At 39.3% G+C, this 8,584-nt stretch overlaps 1 pseudogene; it reads left to right on the top strand.

Annotated features, from left to right (window-relative positions):
• The first annotated feature begins 2,612 nt into the window (after positions 1–2,612).
• Positions 2,613–3,488, top strand: LOC149171820 (B-box zinc finger protein 22 pseudogene; annotated as a pseudogene).
• The last annotated feature ends 5,096 nt before the right edge of the window (positions 3,489–8,584 follow it).

Here is an 8,584-nt window from a genome sequence, read left to right as displayed (position 1 = left end):
CCAAGTCAATTTTACACTACTCAACAAAAATTAATAAATAATAATAATAATAATGTAGAATTCTTTTATATTTTAGTTTGAAATTATTTTTATTTTAATATTGTTAAAGACACATGGGAAACATAGAATAGGAAAGATAAATCAATGAGTACATTTTTTTATTAACATCAGATATACATTTATAGTACAATATGTGACTCTTGGGTTTCAGATCCCAAGGTCTCTTGGACTGCTTTTGTCCATTCGACTTCCACACTAACCCATTAGGATTAGGTGTCCAACATTCCCCCCTTTAATCCGAAGGGTTATGTATGAGTCCAAGAAGAGAGCTGTAATACAAAATGTGCAAAAAATGCATGGCAACACTAGGCTGAATGTGCTCTATGAAATGTTGGTATAAAGGGTAGTGGTTTAAGGATGACCACCAACACTGGAACGCTTAGTGCAGTTCTCGGAACTCTTCCAAAACTGGCAAGAAACTGAAGTTTTCTGCTAGAGGAAGTGATCCTATTGTTTTAAAGAGGGAAACCTTCAACCATAAAAGGGAGGTCTCACCCCGCATAAAAGGTAAAACTTCAACATGAAAAGGGAAGTCTCAACCTGTGATGGTTTAAGGATAACCAACAACTCTGGAATGCTTAATGCAATTCCTGGAGCTCTTCCAAAACTGGCAAGAAGCTGGAGTCTTCTGCTAGAGGAAGTGTTCTTAATCTGTGATGGTTTAAGGATGACCAACAACTCTGCGATTCCTGGAACTCTTCCAAAACTGGCAAGAAGCTGGAGTCTTCTGCTAGAGGAAGTGTCCCAGATTGCCAACTGAAGGCATGTTCAGGGGCATCTTTGTCTCTGGCTACAACTCTGAAACTGGTGTGGCAGGTTGTGGCTCAGGCTCGCTTGATGTGACTTTGAAGCTTGTAGATGACCATCATTCCCCCCCTGTCAGATACAAGGTGAAAAGATGGAGAAAACTCAACTGCAAGACTGTTCAATATTCTGGAACAAGTTCTGACATGTGTTTGGAATATCTTCTTGGCTGTTGATGCTCATTGCCAAGAAGTGATCCATCCAAGATGAATCTTTGTTCTTGCAGGACGTTTATTTCTGAAGCATCTGTGTGAAGAATGGCTGGTTTTATGACAGTGCTTACATGGATGAAGATCAAAACAGTGATCTTTCAGATGGCCAACTCAGTCATAGTGTTGTCATTTTATGATCTGTTGTTGTTGTTGTTGTGGAAGAGGGGTAGAGTCTGGAACAGCTGAAGCTGAACTGTCATGAAGAGCAGGTGAACTGTCATGAATCAATCCAGCACTCTGAAACTGAATGGGCTTGGCATAGTCTGGAATATGAAAGGACAAGTCCTTGTCATATCCAAGACCAGTTCTGTGCTTGTTGTGGACAAGCTGTTCCCAAGGTCTGATGATGGGCTTGGGAAGTGCAGATTGAGTTTCTACATCTGCATGTTCAACTGCTGCTTTATTGGGCATTGGATCTGAATGAACTTGCTGCTTATGGGAGTCTATTTCACTGTTCTGAACAAAAACAGGTTCAGAATGATGACTCCTTTGTTTTAATTCTTCTTGTTGAAGCTGAGATTCAAGCTGTAAAAAATCAATCTTTTCCTGTGCATTATATAAGCATGTCTGAATTTCTGAGAGAGATCCTTTGTTGATTTGTAATGTGTCATCAACAGTAGATTGTATAAGAGTTTTCATGAACTCTAATACTTCACTGATTCTGGCCATTTATGCGTTAAAAACTGATCAAAACTACTACTTAATGCAGAAAAGTAATACCCACTCACAGTACACAGCAATATCCTTATAAGTGTGCAGCAAATGATTAGTGTGCAACAAGAAGCAACAGGTAGAATTCGAAGATGCTGAAACCGGAATACCAGAAAGCAAACTAGATAATGCAGATTCGTTCTTATTGAAAACTTTTATATCTCAACACTTGATATAGACATATAATCTCAGTAATAGCATTTACAATAGACCAAGTTCTGACACCCAATTTCGTTAGCTCATCAACACTGTCTCTTGAATATAAGTTTTATAGAGTATCAAAAACTGTAGCAATGTCTCTCAAGCAGTTCCTTTTAAAGCTGAAGTAGGTCTTCCACCTCCAGCTATTGCAAGTACAGTTAAAAAACCACTGGTAGCAAAGAGAATTGTTGGAAATAAAACTGGTGAGCTTGATGTCAAAAAAAGCTTACAACTAAGTCAAAAAGAAGATCTTTATGATCAACAAACCAGAAGAAATTTCATCTACTACAACAGTACAGGATGCCTCTTGATCTTCTCGGTTCACATACATGGAGAATAATTCCAATTCAAACTCAGATTGTGGAGCACATATTTCTGGTCATGTTCCTCCTGTAGCTAGAAAAGTGTTCTTAGCATGGACATTTTCCACACGAGATATTCAGGAACACATTTGCCACCCTTACAAACACTTCAATGCCTCATTCAACATAGGTTTAAACAAGATTGCTTCAACAAAATTCCACAACTTTCACCATAGTCCACACATGATAATTGAGGTTTACAATAGGAATTTATAACCAGGGTCTAGCTATAGCAAACAGATATCAGGGTGTTGTGCAGAAATAGATGAAGATGAAGGTCCAGTGTGATGTCTGTGAAAAAGCAGAGGCCACTTTCCTGTGTTGTGCTGATGAGGCTGCTCTCTGTTCAGCCAGTGACAATAATGTCCACGCTGCCAACAAATTAGCTAGCAAACATCAGAGAGTATCCCTCATCATCCCTTCTTCTCAGTCGCCCAAATGTGACATTTTCCAGGAGAAGACGGGATATTTTTTCTGTCTGGAAGACCGAGCTCTTCTTTGCCGGCAATGCGATGTTTCAATACATTCTCTTAACAATCTTGTAGCTTCCCATCAAAGATTTCTAGTGACAGGGGTTAAGGTTGGCCTTTAACCCTCGAACACCATTTCTCCTTCCAAAAAAACTTCTACACAGTCGTCTGATATCACCCACGAAAAACCAAAAACCTTGAGAAATGGTCCAACGGAAGTCCCTGCATCGTTGCATCAAGGAGTACAGCAGGGAATAGGAGGAGGAGGCATATCCCGAAGAGGTACTGTTTCTGAGTATTTTTCGGATTTGCTACCGCTCTGGAGAATGGATGAATTTCTCAATTTGCCTGACTTGGACAATGGTTATGGCTTTGGCGAGGCAGGTTCTTCCAGGGCAGATAATGCCAACTTTGTAGAAGAATGGCCTGCAAATTCCTTTTGCACGGAGGAAGATAATTCTGAAAATTGTCTTGCACAGGTGCCTGAAATGGCATCTCCCCCAACCGCATCTGGGCTTTATTGGCCTCGAAAAACTATTTGTCAACCAAAGGAAGGCAAGCGAAGAGAGGACTTGACGATCTTTGGATTTGATGATGCTTCCTTGGTTCCAAAATTGCTTCAACTCGTTTCTTTGGGCTTCAACTTAGATATAAAGAGCACGAACTGAATACATTAGCAATCATAATACAAAAGTGAACACCACAACAATTCGATGGTCGAAGCAACCGACCCCACTAAAATCCCCTTCACACAAATTTCTGAGCTAGAGCCGGTATTGTGTAGCAACAAGATGATGATGCTGAGGTTTATGAATCCCACTCTCAACACCAGAGCACGAGACAAAATAAGCAAGATGCCAATCAAAGATCCGCTGCAAGGTTTTCTGTGCAAAGCTTAACTGTAAAGATATTTCACCGGCCTTACAACTCACAGTTGCCCAAATTTTCATTCAAAGCTTTTCTTTTCAAAGCTTATAAATGTTTTCTCATATTACCTCTATGCACGGCAAAATGCTACAAATATGTCGCACAAATTTCAGACCAAGGTTTTCAAAGATTCTATACATTTGATCTTATTTGATGCATATAAAAAAAGTTATACAAATATCTCCGTAAAATTGCACGAGTTCCTATATAAAGCTTTTCTGTACAGACTTTTAGATGTCGCCTGCAATGTCCGTCTTTACAGATATATACGAGCAAATATCATAAATGCATATGCCTAAACAGCCCGCCGAGGTTCGAAGCCCGTTCCACAGAATCCTTTGGGCTTAATAAAAAACCAAAAGCAATCTCCACCGAAAAATAATCACCGACCTTTGTATCACGAAAAAACTCCCTTACCTCATTGAAGAGTTTTAGCGGCTAAATTACTCAAAAGCCGGTACTTAGCGTGATCATTTCTCAAATTCCAACGTCTTATCGTCGATTGCATGACCAGGGACAAAAGAACACATAAAATGCACTATTATTCGCCGGGAGATGCACCGTTTCTCACCCTGAGACTCTAAATTCTATGAAACGGTGTAATGGCTATTATTTCAGTAACGCTAACTTGACAAAGGCAGCATAGGCTTGGCAGAGACGTAGTGGATTCTATGCAAAAAGCAGCATTTTGTATATATGTGAATAATGCGTTCGCGTCAGAGCTGTCAGGCTTCTTTTCTTCTAGGTTTTACCGTTACCTGAACGTCCTTCTCAATTCCACCAGAGATTGATACACCATTTGGCACCCATGGCAGCAGATTATACGATGTCAGGGCAGTGCATCAGAGTGGCGCAGTCTAGACAGAAGGCACAGTCTTAACAGACAAACACATATATGTGCATGAATTTCGATTAGGCGCAACAGAGAGATAATCCAAGGAATGGACAGAGTCAAAGCATCAAATTTCTGACTGTCAGTGAATTAATGGAGTGTTATGGACAGTGAACAGAAATGTCATAACTGATATGCACATAGAGGCCACAAAACAAATGGCTCAAATTGGAGCAGGACCAGCAATCGCCTGCTCTGATACCATGTTAAACACACATGGGAAACATAGAATAGGAAAGATAAATCAGTGAGTACATTTTTTTATTAACATCAGATATACATTTATAGTACAATATGTGACTCTTGGGTTTCAGATCCCAAGGTCTCTTGGACTGCTTTTGTCCATTCGACTTCCACACTAACCCATTAGGATTAGGTGTCCAACAAATATAGAGTTATTTTTATTTTTATTTTGACCCAGTCAAAATGTTTAGAGGACATTACATTATATTACATCATCTCCACCATATTAAGCTGAAAGCATCTCTTAGCACAATTACTTCAAATCAATTAAATTAAATATCATATTTTAAAATTTATTAATATAAAAATAAATAAATTAATAATTATAAATATTCTTATCAAATAAATTTTGGAATAATCACATTGTTGTCTTGGAGTCGAAGTTTTGAACCATTTATTGTGGTTCATCCTTGTCCGATGAACCACAATAGATTGTTTGAAACGTCAACTCCAAAACAATGATGTGATTATTCCGAAATTTATTTGATAATGATATGGATCATAGAAGTCTTAAATCAAAAATATAAATATTCTTGTAATTTATTATATATATATGTTTACATGTTGGCTTAATATGTTGAATTTATATTAATATGTTCAATATATAAGACATATGTTGAAAATAGCAAGAAGAAATGCTAAATATAGAAGTGCTAAAATAGCATTTCTGAATACATTCCAATTTTAGTTAGTCCCTAAACTAAAATTGAGAATTAAAATTCGAATTTGATCTTAACAGTTGTTTGAAAATTAATTAATTAATTCATCTTGAGTTAATCCGTTGGAGAAAATCAAACATGAAGTCTATGTGAAGACATGCAACAATTTTCCCTTTGATTGAGGAAGTTATCCCTTAATTAAGGAGATCATGATGAGTTGTACTTTGAGTTGTAATTAGTTAGCTCAATTAACTGAGTTAAGTCCAGTTAAATTAGTTCCAACAGTTTATGGAACTGATTGTGAGTTCAGTTAGTTGATGCATGCATGCATGTAACTACTGTACTTCAGATAATTGAATATTCTCTCATAAATAACTCATGCATGTCAGTTCAGTCAGAGACCCAATTGAGATCAGATGATGGGACAATGTACTATCAGTTGCAGGAATATTCCATTAAGGATATCTCTTACATGCAGAAGGAATTCATTCCTTGGAGATTGCGCAGTTACTTCTGAGTTTGGTGAGTTGTGTGAGAGGAGAATTCACACAGGTGGCAACCAGAGGACCCAGGAGAAACTGCGCAAGGAAATATGAGGCTTAGAGGACTAAAGGAAGGCATATGTTGTGTCTATTCAGTCTATGAGCAACATTGAGGGATTGTACTGAGAGCTAGACAGCTTGTGAGCTAAAGCTTTGTGTAATCCGGATATATTTCCACTTGTATGATAATATAGATAGCGGGGTTTTTAGCTGAGGCTTTCCACAGAGTATTCTTCTGTGTTCATGTGTGATTGATTTTTTCTTCTCTGTTATATGTGTTCTGATTGATCTTTCTCAAATTGATTAAGCTTCCACAAAGTTTGATAGTAGAAGTAGATCAAGTATTTTGATTTAGTTACATTGCATTATCAGGTGATCTACAGTGAGAATTTCTACATGGTATCAGAGCAAAGGTGATCAAAGCAAAGAACAATATACAAAGAAGGAAGAAGTTTGAAGTTTGAAGTTCTTGATTATAGAAATCAAATTCTTATCACATCTCAAATTTCACCAATGGCGTTCAACGGTTTGAGACTCGAGTATGCCCTTGATGGCAGCTCAAATTATATAGCCTGAAAGGATCGCATGGAAGCAATATTAGAGGAAAACGGTTTGAAGGACTTCATTGATCAAGAAGTCCCCAAGCCAGCAGCTGCTAATGCCCAAGAATTAGTGGAATGGAAAAAATGTGTGGCTACAGCGAGGAGGATTCTTTTGGAGGGAGTTCGAGACCACATATTCTCGAGTCTCCATGCGAAGGAGACACTGTTTTCAATGTGGAAAACATTGAAGGATCTATATCAGAACATCAGCGATCAGAGGAAGCTAGCACTAAAAGACAAGCTTTGAAAAATCAAGTGTGAAAAGGGCGACACGATCTCTACATATCTGAACAAGCTCACCACCTGCAGGGATGAACTTGGAAGTGTAGGGATCACGACAGCCGATGATGACATGGTGAGTCTTGCTCTCTTCGGTCTTCCTAAGAGCTGGCATAGCTACCAAGACTCGGTAAATGGAAGAGAGAAACTGCCAGATTGGGAACGATTTTTTTCGGATCTGATGCAAGAGGAGATAAGAAGAAGCACTAGAGATGGATCTTCATCAAAGCAAGATGATGAAGAAAATATAGCCTTAGCGAGTAAGGCGAGGAAAGGGAAGGGGAAGGCATCCCATTCCAAATCGAGTTCTTCCCATGGTGGGAAGAAGATTGACAAATCGAAAATGAGATGTTTTCATTGTCATGAGGTGGGCCATTATGCTACAAATTGCCCACAGAATAAATCCAAGAAGGGATCCTTGAAAGGATTAGATAGTGAGGCACTGGCCTCACAATTTGAATTGGATTTCACCCTCATCGCATACATGGTTTCATCAATGGTGGGTTGTGTTTGGTAACTGGACAGTGGAGCCTCATTCCACGTGACCGACGACAAAAGTATTTTTAGTACCTTGGATGAGAAGGACCTCCAGATGCGCATAGAGATGGACGATGATGGAAAGTATCGTGTTTCAGGTGAAGGCACGGTTGTGTTTTAGAGGGAGCATCGAGCTCCTCTCACCCTGATTGATGTAAAGTATGTGCCTGGTCTGAAGAACACTATGTTGGAAGACAAAGGCTATGATGTAGTCTTTAGTAAAGGAAAGGCATTCCTGAGGCATATCGGCACTAGACAAACCAAGAGGATTGGGGTTCGAGTAAAGAATCTCTACAAGCTGGAGGTAGACGACTGTGTTGCATTGAGTTCCAAAGCAGAGTTGGTGCAGAACCAAGATATTGGCGAGCTATGGCATAGAAGATTGGGCCACTTGCACCATGGGGCCTTGAAGATCATGCAACAGATTTCTACCGGACTTCCCAAGGAAAACTGGAGCAAGTGGATACATGCAAAGGTTGTACCTTGGGTAAGTATGCAAAATCTTCCTTTCAGGATCAAGATAGTAGAGCTAGAGCAATCATGGAGCGAGTTCATACAGATATGTGTGTACCATTCTCTACAGCCTCCACTGCTAAACAAAGGTACTATGCTATTTTTATTGATGATTTTTCTCGTAGATGTTCGATCTACTTCATGCAGAAGAAGGATCAAACCTTCTCAAGGTTTTGTGAGTTCAAAGCCTTGGCAGAGAAAGAATCTGGAAAGAAAATAAAGGCCTTACGAAGCAACAATGGTGAAGAGTATGTCTCCCAACAATTTAAGGACTTCTGTGCAGCAGAAGGAATTAAACGGGAGTTGATGGCACCCCATAACCCACAACAGAATGGGGTGCCCGAGGAAGAACAAATTGATTGTGGGAGTAGCTCGGGCGATGCTGCATGACCAAAGCCTACCACATCATTTGTGGGCTAAGTCATGCAATACAACAGTATACTTGCAGAATAGAAACCCACATCATATACTAGGGATGAAGATACCAGTGGAGGCCTTTTCCGGGAAGAGACCAAATGTGAGTCACTTTAGGATCTTTGGATCATCAGTTTATTGCCATGTGACCAAAGA

This window comes from Pinus tabuliformis, chromosome 4_2 (assembly GCF_031772625.1).
Source record: "Pinus tabuliformis cultivar Carrire ecotype Pingquan chromosome 4_2, CPIR1, whole genome shotgun sequence".
Lineage (NCBI taxonomy): Eukaryota > Viridiplantae > Streptophyta > Pinopsida > Pinales > Pinaceae > Pinus > Pinus tabuliformis.
Note: the sequence above shows the minus strand (reverse complement) of the source record. Positions and strands in the feature narration are given on the sequence as shown.